This window comes from Rattus norvegicus, chromosome 2 (genome assembly GCF_036323735.1).
Source record: "Rattus norvegicus strain BN/NHsdMcwi chromosome 2, GRCr8, whole genome shotgun sequence".
Classification (NCBI taxonomy): domain Eukaryota; kingdom Metazoa; phylum Chordata; class Mammalia; order Rodentia; family Muridae; genus Rattus; species Rattus norvegicus.
In genome coordinates, this window is record NC_086020.1 from 156,755,322 (window position 1) to 156,772,547 (window position 17,226).

Genomic DNA, 17,226 nt, shown 5'->3' on the forward strand with positions numbered 1-17,226 from the left:
GAGTCTGATAAGTTGCTTCAATGCACCATACAGGCCAAACCAGAGCAAACAATACGTATTTCTCTCGTCAATTGAGATGCACAAAAATCCTTGACAACGTCTTAATGTACAACGAAACAAATTGCACTAAGGTCTTGACTACGTAAGGCCACTAATAAGCAAGAACACTGGATTCAGTGTTCCAAACATTTCTTACTTGAAGAACTTTTAGCTTACAAGTTATTAAAGCTAAACCATTACGTTTTATTATCTACTCAAAATTTTATTATCTGTTCAATATACTACATTAAGGCTTGTGGTAAGAGTGGATGAGTTTTATAGTTTAATAAATTCTTCTAGTTTTATTTGTCAATATTTACTATTTTGAGATGTAATATTTTTATTAGTCTAGAGCAATTAGCTTTCAACAGGGCTCTTAAATTATAGTGTGTGCTGCAATAAAAAAGGTAAGGTTTCATAGCTGTTTTCTACTCTATATATTAAGTTTATTCAGTATTTAAATACATAGCATCTACAGATTCCTTGGGAAAAATATCCAACTTCACTTGCACTTTATCTAATGGATGTGATTAAGTGATTCTCAATAACTTTTTTTTATGTTTGGGAAATCTTAACCATTATTTGTCTGACTTCAACATGTAGGAGTTATGAACTTATAAAGGGGCAAAAGTATCTATAATTATGACTGTGAGCTAGATGAACAAGTCAGGAAGCTGTGGCCCAAGAGTCGAATCCAGCCAACACTCGCCTGTGAAGTTGTGTAGACGCATGCTCTCTTTTTCTTTTCCTATGCCTGCCCTCTGTTTTTAGGTAAGCATAACGCTCGAGTGGTTTAGAATCTAGTAGTTAGGGAGCATAAAGATTAGCTTCTCTTTCACTTGCTTAAGTTTACTGGATCATATTGTTTCTTTCTAGAAGTAGGCTGTGTCCTATTTGAAATGATTATAAATAATATTTTAGCCCAGATAAAACATTTTTCCTTCAGTTTACTTCCTAAGCATTATGCATCTTAGAGAGCCCTCATTAAACACATGGAGCTTCATCTTATCCTATTGACTGATATTTTTATGATAATTTCACTTGAACTTTATTGATGAAGTTTTGTGATCACCTTTACCATTATAAAATTCCTCAGTGTTTTGGAATGCATATAACATGGTCAGTAGTGTTTATATGCTCCAAGAGCATTTATTTATTTATTTATTTATACATACCATTCTTTTTTATTGCATTTTTATTTACATTTTAAATGTTATTCCATTTCCCGGTTTCCCCTCCAGAAACCTGCTATCTCACTCCCCATGCTTCTATGAGGTACTCCCTCTCCCACTTACCCACCCACTCCTTCCCACCTCCTGCCCTGAAATTTCCCTACATTGGGGCATCGAGCCTTGACAGGACCAAGAGCCTCTCCTCCCATTGATGACCGACAAGGCCATCTTTGGCTACATATGCTGATGGAGCCATAGGTCCATCCCTGTGTTCTCTTGGGATGGTGGTTTAGTCTCTGGGAGCTTTGGGTGGTCTGGTTGGTTGATATTGATGTTCTTCTTATGGGGTTCCAACCCCCTTGAGCTACTTCAGTTCTTTTTCTAACTCCTCCACTGGTAAACCCATTCTCAGTCCAATAGTTTGCTGTGAGCATCCACCTCTGTATTTGTCAGGCTTTGGCTGAGTCTCTCAGGAGACAGCTATATCAGGATCCTGTCAGCATGTACTTCTTGTCATCTGCAATATTGTCTGGGTTTGGTGGCTGTATATGGGATGCATCCCCATGTGGGGCAGCCTCTCTATGGCCTTTCAGGCTCTGCTCCATACTTTGTCTCTATATTTCCTACTGTATTTTTGTTTCCCATTTTGTACATGGGCTGGTCTGTGGCCCCCAGCACATATGTAGCAGAAGAGCCTTATCTGGCCTCTATGGAAGAGGATGTGCCTAATTCTGCATTTAGTTCTATGTTCTAAGAAGGTCTGAAGCATCCACACTTTGGTCTTCCTTCTTTTTGAGCTTCATGTGGTTTGTGGATTGTATCTTCGGTGTTCTGAGCTTTTGGGCTAATATCCACTTATCAGTGAGTGCATACCATGTGTGTTCTTTTGTGGCTGGGTTACTTCACTCGGATGATATTTTCTAGTCCCATCCATTTGCCTATGAATTTTATGAAGTTATTGTTTTCAATAGTTGAGTAGTACTCCCTTGCGTATCTATTCCTCTGTTGAAGAGCATCTGGGTTCTTTCCAGCTTCTGGTTATCATAAATAAGGCTGCTATGAACATAGTGGAGCATGTGTTTTTGTTATGTGTTGAAGCATTTTTTGGGTATATGCCCAGGAGTGGTTTAGCTAGGTCCTCAGGTAGTACAATGTCCAATTTTCTGAGGAACCTCTAGACTGATTTCCAGAGTGGTTGTAGCAGCTTGCAATCCCACCAACAATGGAGGAGTGTTCCTCTTTCTCCACATCCTCTCCAGCATTTGCTGTCACCTGAGTTTTTGATCTTAGCCATTCTCACTGGTGTGAGGTGGAACCTCAGGGTTGTTTTGATGTGCATTTCCCTGATGACCAAGGATGTTGAACATTTCTTTAGGAGCTTTTTGGCCGTTTGCTATTCTTCAGTTGAGAATTCCTTGTTTAGCTCTGTAGCCTATTTTTTAATAGGGTTATTTGATTCTCTGGAGTCTAACTTCTTGAGTTCTTTGTTTATATTGGATATTAGCCCTCTATCAGATGTAGGATTGGTAAAGATCGTTTCCCAATCTGTTGGTTGCTGTTTTGTCCTATTGCCAGTCTCTTTGCCTTACAGAAGCTTTGCAGTTTTATGAGGTCTCATTTGCCGATTCTTGATCTTAGAGCTGTTCTTGCTGCATGGTTTTACAGAGTACAAGGCTACACCTCTGAGTTCCAAGGACTTAGAATTTCATATACCTCAAAAGCACGCTTTAGGGTCTTTTATTGTTCTCAACTTTTCTTCTAAAGGTTTTTTCTTTCATTTTGTGGCAAGTTCTTTCATTAGTTAAGACTGACCAGGAGTTCATGCAGGGTCCTATCAGACCCACAGCAGTACCTCGGCTTCAGCCTGTGAGTGCTGAGATTACAGGTGTTTGTCACCAAGTTCAGCTCTGAGATTTTATTTGGTAAAGAAAACAACCAAAGCACATACATGGGCTGGTCTGTAGCCCCCACCCCATATGTAGCAGAAGAAGCCTTGTCTGGCCTCAGTGGGAGAGTATGTGCCTAACCCTGCAAAGACTTAATGCCCCAGGGAAGGTGGATACTGCTGGGTGGTGATGGTGGTGGTCATGGTGGTATGCGGGATGGGAGCGCCCTCGCAGAGGCAAAGGGGAGGCAGAGGGGTGAAGAACTCTTGGAGGTGGGTGGGACCAGGAAGGAGGAAAACATTTGAAATGTAAAAATAAGTAAAACAATTAAAAAATAAAACAATATAAACAAAACCGACTGCAGCTGAGGCTCAGTGTGTTTTATTTGTTTTCTACTTGGTGACTCCTTTGCTGATCAGGATTGAACCTAAGGCTTGTGTGCACTACACCAGTGCTCTTTGACTTGACTTACTGGTATAATTTAACTCATTGTAAATCATTCCTTTTCCCACCAAAATTCGTTCATTTTATTTTATGTGTAAGTGTTTGCCTGCATGCCTATATGTGTACCTATGTGTGCTTTATGCCTCAGAAATCAAAAGAGGGAATGGGAGCCAAAGGAACTGGAGTCGTGCCCGGCTGTGAACCACCATGTGAGTGCTGAGGAGACCTGAACCTTGGCCTATTTTGGTTGTGGGCTAATTTTTATGGGATTCCTCCCTTATCTTCAGTGTATCTTATGCAAAAACTACAGTGGGCACTCGAAACCACATGCATTATTGTAACATATACTGCTATGGGTTTTCAAACTGTGCATTCATATGATAGTGCCTTAGTTAAGGTTTTACTGTGAACAGACACCATGACCAAGGCAAGTCTTATCAATGACAACATTTCATTGGGGCTGGCTTACAGGTTCAATTCATTATCCTTGGCAGCATCCAGGCAGGCATGGTGCAGGAGGAGCTCATTTTTCTGCATCTTCCTCTGAAGGTTGCAAGCAGAATACTAGCTTCTAAACAGCTATGAGTAGTGTCTTCAGGCCCATGCCCAAAGAGACACACCTACTCCAACAGGGCCACATCTCCAAATAGTGCCACTCACTGGCCCAAGCATATACAAACCATCACATTCCACTCCCTGGCCCCATAGGCTTGTTCAAACTCATGAGTCTATGGGGCCATACCTAAACATAGCATAATAAAAAAAACTGCATTTATTCCAATTTCCAAAGTCCCCATAGTCTGTAACTGTTTCAACCATGTTAAAAGTCCAAAGTTCAAAGTCTCTTCTGAGATTCATCAAATCACTTAACTATAATTCCCAAAACAAGACAGTAAACCAGCTGACCAAACTCCAAACATCCCCATGTCTGACGTCACAGTGGTCTTCAGATCTCCCCTCCCTGGTCAAGCATATACAAACCATCATGGATAGAGTTTAACATGGTAGGCACAATGAATGATTAATAATGATTTAACATTAAGCCAGGTGGTGGTGGCACATCCCTTTAATCCAAGTGCTCATGAGGGAAACAGAGGCAGGGGGATTTCTATGAGTTAGAGGTCAACCTGTTCTACAAAGCAAGTTCTAGGGCAGTCAGAGTCACACAGAGAAACACTTTCTTGAAAAACAAAACAAAAAACAAACTCAAACTAACTTTAATATTTTTGAGTTGCTTGTTTCTGGAATTTTTCATTTAATATCTCAGACATGGTCAATGTGAGTACCTGAAACTATGAACAATGGAACTTAAGGTGAAGGACAACTGTATTTCCTTTCCTCTGACTAGTGTGTTTATGATGCTCCATTCAAAATAATTAAAATGACATTCTTCTTGTCCATTTCTTTCTTCTCCACTGTAACAAGAGAAATACTCACTCTACTCTTAGACATCTGGGAATTGGCCACTCCCAATCTCTATTCCTTTAAGGGGATGGCTTATAAGCTTCAGAATTGAGGGCTGCTAAGTCTAACTCTCTGTCATTTTTTTTGTCCCCATATAAAACACATAATCTTCCTTGTGGAAACATTCGGTTTTATATATTTTTATCACACATTGGGAAGGGGAGGACAGCTTTCAATAAGTGGCAGTAAATTTAAGTATTTTTTTTAAATCTTGGAATGATTTCTTCCGACAAAAATCTTATGCACATATCTAAATACATAAAACAAATTCATTTTAAAAATGGATTTTGGAAGAAACCACTTAAGATCTTGTCAAGATGAATACTATAGACTCCTTATCGACTTTAAAAAGCTCAAATAAATCCTATGGGAGGATTAGTGCTTGGTTGCCAGCTGCAAGGCCATTCCCACCATAACTGTCTACTGCAAGATCCTGGTGGAGACTTCCTGTGTGTGAGATCAAGTTTGGCATTGTAAATACTATTTAGCCTACCTTAATTATCCAAGGAAAAATAGCAAGCCTTTTTAAGAACTGAGGTGAAAACTGATTACTTTCTGGTTGCAGGAAGGTTATGCTGACTAATGCTGGCGAAAATGGTGTGCTTGGGTGGACAAGTGTGAACCTGATGATTTATGGTACAGCGTGCATAGCAGTCCTGACAATTCAGTTACATGGATGTGTAATTTCTGGCTAAATTATAATGAAAAATTCAACATAGCCACATATTTCTTCAAATGAGGTAGTGAATCTCAGGTAGCTGTAATGGCATAGCATGGGTCTCTACCTGGGAATAGCGTCTCTCCAGGTCACAGGTGTTCATCAAAGTATGACACTTCTTTTTGAATCATTGATTTTTCTTTACAGGAAACAAAGTTGAGTACGGTAATCGTGGTATTATATATTTAGCAAATGTGACTGTTTATATGAAATTATGGCTGTGTGACTACATGCATCTCTGTGTCCACATACATGTATATAAATAATAGGAAAAGAAAGCAAGGGGATTGGAAATAAGAAAACATTACCAAGTGATATGTGTACGTCATGTATTCTCAATGGGGCCAGTGTCCCTTACAAAATGAAAGTCTTTCTTGATCTTTTTATATATAAACAATGGATGTTAATGGCACACAAGCACATATATGTACACACATACAGAGCGATCTGTAATGCTAACATTTCTTTTGACAAGAGGTTGGAGTTTAGGATATAATAACTAAAAGGCTCCTTGAGAAAATGCTCCTGAGGCAGTCCTTCCAGCTCGATGCAGACAGTCCTGGTCTGCTCTCCATCCTGGATAGAGAAGCTGCCTCTGCACTCCACAGCAGTCAACGAGTAGACATGGAAATGTTCAAAGCACTCAGAAGAAGGACCCGGGGCCAAGCTCTAAATAGGTCATCTACAATGTCCCTCATCGCCAAAGAGGGGCTAGAAAGAAGGTAAGAGCTAAAAGATGGGGAAAGAGTGCTGTGACACACCATCTTCTGGTCATGACTCGGCTATTCCCCTTGTGACCTCACAGCGGCTATAGTTACCTACACAAGACTTGCACAAGACGACGCCAGCGAAAATCCCGGTACAGATGGGGTAAGTGATCTCCCTTCCTTCCCCATGCTTTACTAAGGAGTTACTGGCAGTTGTTAGCTGCTGGAGGAAAGAGAGCCATTCTTGTCTGAGGATGTGGCCACTGGTAGGTTTCCTGTGCTTCCGTGGGTAGCTTTGCGCCATGCACACAGGGCAGCGCTGAGTGGGATTTCGTACACCAGAGACATACATTTGGGAGGAGGCAGGGCAGCTGGGCATTCTGCATCTCCAGGAGCTCACTTCCAGACTGATGCAGTGCAGGAACCGAGTTGTGCTCCTCAATTTTAACTTTCTGAAACCAAAGTTTTCTTCCTTTCAAATCAGGCGTCTCAAGCTTTGATTCTCCGTTGACAGACTGTGTCTTAACAGTTCGTTGTTTCTTGCTGAAGCTGCACCCGGACACTTTGTCTGCCTGTATACTGCTGTGTTGAAGCTCTTCTTCCTGTGACAATTACTGACTGATACATGTATGTAGATGTACGTTCTTAGGGTATATTGTTTAGAATTTTCCGTTGGTAATAATATTTAAGGATGGAAGGTGTCTCAAGTGTAGGTCAAAAAGAAAAAAAAAAGGAAAAAAAAGACAGATGACAGGAAAAAATTCAAACAGCAGAACCAGGAGGGTGAAGTAAGCCTAGTTTTGTTTATAAAACCCTCAACAAGCTTAAGAATGATAAACTTCCAGCACTCGGCCAATAAAATCATGGAACCAAAATTTTATATAAAGAGTATATTTTATAATTTAAGTGTGGGGCTGCCCTCATAGAAACACAGGTGAGCCCTAGCTGTGGTCTTTCACTTATAAAATGTAGGGAGGTTCTGGGCCATTACCCCTGCTGTGCAATTTACAAATCATGAATATTTTGAAGGTAAACCTTCTACAAAGAGAAATGTCTTTGACAGAGAGACTATCAGAAAAAGCCCAAATAGAAACAGAGAAATAATAGTATTTTTAAAAAAATCCTCATGGTCAGTTTTAGCATCACCTTGAAAGGTGACTCTCTTGTGACAGGAATCACTGTGTGGTAGAAATGGCTGAATCTATTTTGGATCAAAACCAGGCAGCCAAACTGAAAAAAAAATTTTTTTTTTGCTCGCAGAGGCCCCTCATTCTAATGTGTTCAAAAGCATGCTTTCAATACTGATTCAGGCAGGGAGGTTCACTTGGCCAGATAAAAGCAGATAATAATAGTTTGGCTTATTTTTAAAAATTGGCTGTGTTTGCTATATTCATAACGATGTCTCTGGAGAGAGGTTATTTTGCGAAGTGCTTTGTAGATAAATAAATTTTCAGGAAGGGAATTTTAATAAAATCTGTCCAGCTATGTGGACAGATGGGCCACATTTATTAAGGGAGGAAACCGTGCATTAGGAGCTGCGAGAGCAGCCTCATCTTTGAGCGTGTGCCCCACCTCAGCTGCCTCCTGCTCTATCCATTGTGAACCGAGCCTATGTGTGTGTCAGGGAGATGGCATGGTAGAAGTAATCATTTTCTATTCTGTGTGGAAAGGATTGATGTCAGGCTTTGTTTCTAATTTTACATTGAAAAAACATAAGTGGAATTCTTATCCTCTCTTCTTTAGAATGAATTTGAAAAAAAATTAAGCCTCATTATGTCACAGATTAAAACCGGACTTGATGAATGGTGGGTTTCAGATCGCCACGGAATCATGCAACTAGATGGGGAGGTCGTGAGACATATTGCGGCACAGAGGTTTCTAAATGGACAACTACCACAAATTAATTAAAAATCAAACGTGTAAGGGCTAGAGGAGGTTCTGACAATACTCACCTGGGTTGCAGTGTACAGTTTCATGGAAGTCTTGGCTCTGAGCACACAGTGTGCCTACTTTGTGCAATGCATGATGTCATACTGTGCATCACAGACACAAGCTGTCAAAGGCACCTTGTCTCAGATTAGAGATTATTTTGCCTTAGGAATTGTGGTATTTTTTATTGTATGTACAAACCTTTGTGGTGTTAGAGAAAACATTGGCTTAATGATGGAAAACGAAGACTTTGCCATTTTCTTACCACCATCACTCAGCAGGTATCAAATTAGTATGTCCTCAAATTATATGATATTTGAATGTTTGGTTTTAAAACTTAGTGGTTGAGTTGCTTACTTGAGTTCCGTAAAAATCACAACACATTAAACATATTTTGGCTTGAGATTAGGATAGAATTTCCAGTTATTTCAGAAATGGCTCTAACGACACGTTTCCCATTTTGCACGATGCATTTCCATGGCCCCATGGTGGAGGAATCTATCAGGGTTTCCATTCCTGACAGGTAAAAGGGGGGTGTGTTGTTCAGACAATGGTGTGCTATACTTAGCCTTCCCTAGCTTGCAAGAATTGAGTGAAAGTGATGTGCTCAGCAAAAACAATTGCAAAATCAAAATATCAATCAACTATGAAAAATGTTGAAGATGTCTACATTCCACAGCATCTGATGTTCAACTAGGAATTAAGATTGTATTAAAAGTAAACAAGCACAAGCATCTCATTAGAATGTCAATTTGCTTTCATCTTTAATAAATGGCAAAAGTAGATGCATACCAAATAATTACTCCAAAATAAACTTCTGTATGATTTGTGTTTGATTTGTGTACCTGTTTATATACTTATATACCTGAAATCCCATAAATATTTCTTAGTTAAAAGAAGTCATTTAAGAAGTCATGGTCTAGAGGAAAGATGACAAAACAAACGAATGCATCTACTATTTATTTAATTTAATGCTGAGAAAAACATTGGACCAGCAATTGCTAAGAAATGTTGTTCTCCTGCAAGAATAAAAGAAGTTTGAGGGTTCAGTACAACCAGTTAATTATAGAGCTATGAGTTATTTGAGATCTCAGAATTGCTGTGAAAATTAATGAATATAAAATTAGATGCCCAGCACAAAGTAGGCATGCAAAAGGGATAGGTTGTTCATCTTACGCGTGTTGAAAAACGAAAGCATTAATAAAATAAGGGACATAATTACTCATCTTCAGTAAAAATGTCAAAGCACAAATGCTTTCTTCTCTGAGGTAAAAGAACATCCAGTGGATCCAATGACCGCGCTCTTTGGTAGATGAAGTTATCAAAGCTTCCATTCCGGAAACTAAAAGTGGGCTTGCTGTACTGCTCGTGGAAGGTTGGAGCTAGCCTTTACCACGTTTCCAGAATCAATTGTAATGTTCTCAGAAAAATGTGTAGGCTAGTCAGCATCACATTGGCAGACCGGCATAGGGCACGGAGCTAATGTTCACATCACAGACACTCTCAGCCTAAGTGAGGTGTGCTTGTTTTCTCAGCGTGTGTTTAATTGGTGACGGCAAATTTGTTAATTCTCCACGGCATACAGACATGTGTTGTGCGCTTATCTCCTGCAAGCGTGCTCAAAAATGGAAAGTGAAATGTCAGGAGGACATTGTAATAACCTTTTACAAGGCTGGTTTCAAGACGGAGCGGATAAGATCTAGGACACTTTGTGGAGAACTTGTGGTGTGTGCATATGTGCACGTATGGTTGGGCATCGCTGTGTGGTGTGGTGTGATGGGTGTGTTTGTGTGTTTGTGTGTGTGTGTATGTGTGTGTGTGTGTGTGTGTGTGTGTGTGAGAGAGAGAGAGAGAGAGAGAGAGAGAGAGAGAGAGAGAGAGAGAGAGAGAGAGAGAGACTATGAAGAAATGACAGGGTCAGACTAAAATCATATCATTTCATTGGGTTCTTGGTATGAGGAACTGGGTGGTGTCATGTAATGAAAGGAAAATGATTAAGATCTGGCATGTATGGCCGAGCACACACATGGAGATTAATGTTCTTTTTGCATGTGATATATTTGATAACTGTAGTTAAATATTTAGAAGGATCGTAGTTGTATTTATGGACTAGGAGCCCAGGGTAATGACTGGGGATCTGTATTCAGTTATATTTGCCATGTAAAAATTATACAAAGTCAAGACAGAATCAATTGTGAAGGAGGCATGAGTAGATCTCACTCTGGTCTTCTGACAATTTCCCACCAGAATCCGGTTTAGACTTTAATTTGTGATCCTGTGGCTATTACAGTGTTGAGAGGAAGCTCTTTAAGTTACATAATCTACATAGCTTGGTAAAGTCTTAATGACAAATTTGTAGTAAGTGTGTAACATGGCACTTCTCTTGTATATACTGAGAGTAAGAAATTTGTGGTCAGGTGTGTTCTAAAGTAATAGTTCTCCAATTCTTACAGTCGTGATCACAAGGTATGTCAAAGCACCCTCCTATCTCCTTACTTTTGCAACTATTATTTTTCAAAGAACAACTTCATGATAGTGATCACTGAAGACAAAAAACAAAACTATAGTAAATCTGTTGCTGACAAAATGTGTGAAATAGTTCTTACTTTTAAATACAGCACTTCACTAAACAAGTTCTTTTACACTTAGAAATAACTAAATATCTTTGTTTAAGTTAGTTACTTTCAATTTTTTTCCAGAAAACAAATTTGTGCTATAAAGCTCTAGTAACTTATTAGCAATTAGAATAAAATACATGATGTTTAAAATCCCTCCTGGGGACTGAGGTCTGTAGAAGAAGGTTGGCTGTCTCCTGGATGCTAGCTTCCAGAATCATGTTTGCTCTTTTTTTTCTCGCTGTCTTCTTTGCACCGTACTCTCTCTAGGATACTCTGAGTTTGGCGTTCTCTCCCTTCTCACTATGGAAAGGACTGAAAGGATCAAGCACTTCAGTGTTTAGGAGATGTGACATTAAAATCCTTCTATTTAATACATATTACTCGTCTAGTAATACTTGTATTATGGAAAAATACTTGTAGTGTCATCTTGGGTAACTAGAAAAATAACTTTGAAGAATGCGAAGGTTCCCAACCAAAGTCCTACATAGACACTAAAGCAAACTTGTAGAATGTTACATGGACCCAAAGCCAAGCAAAGTGTCCCAGTCTAACCTGCTGACTAAACATTTCACCGTGTCTCAGGTGACCCTGAGTCTTTTCCTGGCAGTGGAGATGCTCTATAGAAATGCTGTGTAACACAGAAGTGGGGAACTGACAGGAGAGTGGGCACTTCTAACAGCTTGCAGAAAGGTGGGAGGGAGAGGGTAAAAAAGAAGTAGAGGGATGGGAGAAGGAGATGGAGAGGGGAAGGGGAAGGGGGAGGGAGAGGGAGAGGGAGAGGGAGAGGGAGAGGGAGAGGGAGAGGGAGAGGGAGAGGGAGGGAGAGGGAGAGGGAGAGGGAGAGGGAGAGGGAGAGGGAGAGGGAGAGGGAGAGGGAGAGGGAGAGAGAGAATATGTGAGAATCAGCATTAACACCAGGTTGTATGTATGGAAGGTCAGCAGAAGAGAGTAGATAAGATGCCCTCATTGACTCTGCTAATTAGGAAGCTCTGTTTCCAGGTACAATGTCTCACTGCTTTCCAGCTGGTAGTTCGCTGAGTTTGGGGAGGAGGAGATGGCGTCTCAGTCCACTTTGTGGTGGCATCTATGAAGGCCTGTATGGTGCACTGCATATAAGTGAACTGAGGAGTGTTGAGGCAACAGGAGAGAGAGAGAGAGAGAGAGAGAGAGAGAGAGAGAGAGAGAGAGAGAGAGAGAGAGAGAGAGTAGAAATGCGAATTTTGGGCTTCTGCGGCAAATCATTTCTCTTTCCAGCTGCAGTTATCAGCAGGACTTGCGTGTTTTATATAATTTTTCCTTCTGGGGTTATTGGAGGAATAAAACCTTGCTACCCACCTCACCACAAAGTGAGGTGCATGGCGCCACGTTGTGTAAGTTTACTGAGGACTTGGCAGATAGAAATTAGAAATTCTGGAGGTTTGTCCAAATCTTTACTCAGCAGAGGGAGGCTCAGAGCTGAGTCTGTTATTTGTACTGAAAAAGCATAAGCTGAATTTCTCCACATAGCAAAGTGGCAAATTAGTTTTTTTCTTTTTGAGGGGAGGTTAACAAAGACAAGTGGAATCAAAAATGGGAGTGGGCTCACGAGTGAACAATGGCTGACTCATCAGAGTTTTTAAAAGCAGGGACATCTAATCACACACATGCAGATTTGGAAGGAAGTGGAGCTCTCAGAACTTGTGAGGGGAAAGAACATTTATCTGAAGGAAACCTACACCCTCTCTGATCACATATGTCTTAAAGGCTTGTAAAGACCACCAATCACGGCATCACCCTGTGCCTGAGTTCTGAGCCTTGGTGTAGCAATCAATGTGGGTTAAGAAATTCCTTAATCCTTTTATCCTTTGTAGAATGGATAGCCACAAAAGAAAATTGAGCTTGTCGTGAGATATAAGTCTCTCCAACCTTCCCTTGGCCCCCACAAAACACACATGATTTCTTATTTATTTGCTCCTATAAAAACCTGAGGTGCCCTTCCTTTCCTTCGCCGTCTTTCTCACTAGTGAATGTGATCCCTATACCAGTAGCTTGAATATAACCATGTCCTTAATTACCCTATGCATTTTTGCCTGCCATATCTTTGGTGCTGTGACTTGGATTGAGTTGGTCCTTTGGTCGGTGACTGCACATGGATAGTGAGTTAGTCTCTCAGAGCTCTGCGCTCCACTCTGGTCTGGCTGTAAAGGGTCCCAGTGGCAAGTCAGCTTCTGATGCTATGCTGAGGGTCACATACGGATGACACCGGCTTAATGTTGACTCTTCCTGGGTTCTCTGCTGTTTTCTGGTGCCAGCTCTTTTGTTGTAACGATCTAAATACTTGGAGAACTCTGTCCAAGATTAACAGTTGGTAGAACTCTCACCTCTCTTAGGTAATAGACTAATTAAACTACGATTGGTTGGTATTTTTATTTATGTAATTTTGTTCTTTACTTGAGGTTAAGTGAATTTTGTCCATTAGGAGAATAGCCTTCCTTTTCTGTAGGTTTTATTTTTTTGGGCTCAACCCATGAGTAAAATTTGAAATCAAAATTTCAAGCCTTTTCTGTGTTATGTCTGTTAGTATATCTGGGTTTTAGGGAGGCCTTTTGTATTTTACTGTGATGTTATACAGTATTTTTCTCTCTGTGGAAGTACCCAGTTAGATGGAAAAATATTTACCTTTCTTTGAACACTTTGAACTACCGATTCTTTTGCCTCTGTTTCTAGAGTGTAGTGTTCATAGCCTTAAGTCTGGTTTTCTGTGGTGCTGGAATTAACCTGGGGCTTCTGTGTGCTGAGAACATATTGTGAGTTATAGCCCCGGAGAGTTTTATTCCATTTGGGCTTAGGGTACTTGTAAAATTGAATATTTATAAAGTTCCCAAAACTTATGAACCAAATATTCTTAATGTGAAAAATGTGAACTAATCAGAAATCTTGTTAGGAATTTAAGTTCAGGAGATCTTAGGTAAACTTTTAGCAAACACGGCTGAGATGAACCCTGTTCTTGTTAGTCTTGGTATATTCTTAACTAGATTCTTGGTACAGTTCAAAGTCTTAGAAAGCCATGGAAAGACTTGAGCCCGTGGAGAGCTGTATTCATTTTTATATGTTAGTTCTTCATGACCTCGAAAGAACCCAATTCCATTGTCAATTGTGTCGTTCTTTCAATGAACTTATCAGATTTTTGAAAACTGTCAGTTATCCATCAGCCACAACTATTTTCAACACTTTGTCAACTACAGAGAATTTTTATTTTACTTTCCCCAGAGCATTCACAATGGGCTACAAGGTCAGAGCTCTTTGTTTTCAACAAACAGGGCTGTTTTGAAGGGATGTGCACCACGTACCTCTTCATGTGCACGAATAACATTGTGTAAATACCTTTGAAATTGTAGCAGGGGATTTGTGTATTCTAACTGAGACGCCAATGGGTTGTGGGATAGTTAACAAGATGATCAGGATAAATGTTATCTGCACAAGACTATGTGAGCCTGAGGCATGCTGATGTTTGGACTATAACTAATGCTTTTGTTTCTTTCTATGTACAAGAAAAAAAGACCCCTCTCTTTATTTCTCAAGTCACCCAAAACTGTTTTACCGTAAACTGAGAACATTTATAACTACTGTCCTTTCTGGAAGAGCTTGAAGGGGCTCGAGACCCCAAAAGTACAACAATGTCAAGCAACCAGAGCTTCCAGGGACTAAGCCACTACCTAAAGACTATACATGGACTGACCCTGGACTCTGACCCCATAGGTAGCAATGAATAGCCTAGTAAGAGCACCAGTGGAAGGGGAAGCCCTGGGTCCTGCTAAGACTGAACCCCCAGTGAACGTGATTGTTGAGGGGAGGGCAGTAATGGGGGAGGATGGGGAGGGGAACACCCATATAGAAGGGGAGGGAGAGGGGTTAGGGGGATGTTGGCCCGGAAACTGGGAAGGGGATAACTATTGAAATGTAAATAAGAAATACTTGAGTTAATAAAGATAAAAAAGTATTCATTACAGTAAAAAAATAAATACTGAATACTGTCCTTTTAACACTGCGTGACAAATACCAATTTTAGGATAAATTTATTCGTATAGATTTCATAAGAATATGTTCCCTTTTATAAAGACATCTGAAATCATTACTTATGTAACTAAGGACTGATATGGAGTGCTAGATATGCTCACTAAAGTGAATCTGAATACTTTCTTTTGTTTCGAGGCAGTGGCTGGTAATATAGCCAAGGCTGTCCTGAAAGTCATATTTTCCTGCCTCTGCTTCTCAAGTGATTATAGGTCTTTAGCATCAGACTCTACTTGATTATGTAGTTTTACTGAACCTAGCTGATCCTATGAAGCACTTTTTAAAAAAAATCACTCTTTGAAATACTAATGTCGGTCCTGCTGGTAAGTGGGTAAGATAAGGTTGCTTTTGGGCTGGCCTAGTTAGTAGCAAAGGATAAATTCAAGTTTTAAATGCACATTCCTTTTCAATAGAGCTTTATGGACCTAGCTTTTCTCCTGTTTCTCTCAGATGATACGGATGCTGCTGTCCTGCCTATGCTCTTTGAGAAGCAAATCTTGGCAGGATGAGGAAGTGCTCCAGCTCATCTTTAGTAGAGCTCAAGAGTGACCCCTGCTGACCCCGGGAATATGATCCCCGCAATGATGCCAATTGGTGTTTGGATGCTGCATTTTCTGACACAAGAATCTATTGCATCCGGACCACTCTCACACGAGTGTGGGGGAAGAGTAGCCGACTTCCAGTCTTGTTCCCAGGAGGAAGAATTAATAACCACAACAAGAGGTGATGCCTCCTTTCCGGGCTGTCTCATAATAGGTCAAATCAGTCAGCAAGAAAACCCAGATTCCGAAGTCATCAGCTCAGTGCAATAGACCATAGAAATTTAAATCTCATAAGCCAGAAGAACTTTCAAATATTGTCATTCCAGCAGCTATAATCTCTATAAAGTTCTCTAAAGCAAGGTAGTTAACTATCTGCAATTTTCAAGTGAAGACAAGTATTTATTTCGGTTTTCTTACAGCCTTTAAAACTAGTATAAGAAATTGGCCTTTGTTGTATGATACCAAGGATAGTTTTAATGTCTAAACAGTTCTCTACACATGTAAAATTATATTGTCTCCAAAAAGGCTTTCTTATCCTGGCTTCTTATACATGTATGGCTATCTAAATGCAGATTATTTTCCCGGTTAGACATTGCCCTACTCTATTATCCAGCCAGAGAGCAGACACTCTACCCATCTTCAGGATAGCTTCCCATTAGCGAGCATGAGATTGAACTGACATTACAGGCTGAGTTTTCCCTGTACACATTACACTTCTGAATTCACGGCACACTGTTCCACAAGAGACGACTGAATGAAAAAGCATCACAATGCGGCCGTTCCCTCTGCTGGCCCACGATCACTGGACCTACGGAATTCACTCTGACCTGCAATGGGGCATTAACCCCGATGCAAAACAGTTCCCGACATCAAGGTTTCAAGGTGTTCAGGAAGGATGCTGTGAGCAAATCCAGTGAACAGAAATAAAATGTTGGGACACACGAATCCTTCATCAAAACTTTGAAATTACTAACCCATGTGAATCTACCCATGTGCTCACTGACTTCAAATAGAATAGAAAATGGTACGTAGCATTGTAGCTCTTGCCACTAAAAGGGAATTAAATTGCAATATACCCAAAGAGAGAAAGATAAAGCAATAGAGCACATACAGGTAAATAGCTTTTGTGGTCCAATGAGATGAAGAAATACATTTAATTATGTCTTGGAAAGCTTATCATTCCTTTTTATACATAAAGATGAGTGTGAATGTGTGTGTGTGTGTGTGTGTGTGTGTGTGTGTGTGCGCGCACGCAGAGAAATATAGGTAATGTTAGCTGCAACATGTAGGGGTAATGGGAGTTAATTTTTTTTTTAAAAACTCAGTTATGATCTTCAAAATATATGTTCACAAACAACTCAGCATCCATTTTTGCTTTCTATTTCTGCATTTAAAAAGAATGGTTTATTTGATTTAAATTTTTTTTGCCTGCTTGGCATCATGTACACAGAATTTAAAGAATACAAATTTACCCATTCTGTTCCCGTTTTAAGAGCCACATTGTACAGCCTCAGCAGTTACACAATACTATTATTCTAAGTAAAATTTCAGTAGCTCATCCACGCTGCAAATTAAGCAAAATTAGAGCACAAAGGAAAAAATATAACTCTGGGGCATTTGCTTTCTTGTGATAATTTGGCAAAGTCACATAGAA

General features: G+C 40.0%; 1 long non-coding RNA gene across 1 annotated transcript; it reads left to right on the forward strand.

Moving 5' to 3' along the window:
- Positions 1 to 6,411: 6,411 nt before the first annotated feature.
- LOC134485739 (uncharacterized) lies at positions 6,412 to 15,935 on the forward strand. Its single transcript, XR_010064001.1, has 2 exons — positions 6,412 to 6,696; positions 15,481 to 15,935. It is a non-coding gene; the product is annotated as an uncharacterized LOC134485739 (long non-coding RNA).
- The last annotated feature ends 1,291 nt before the right edge of the window (positions 15,936 to 17,226 follow it).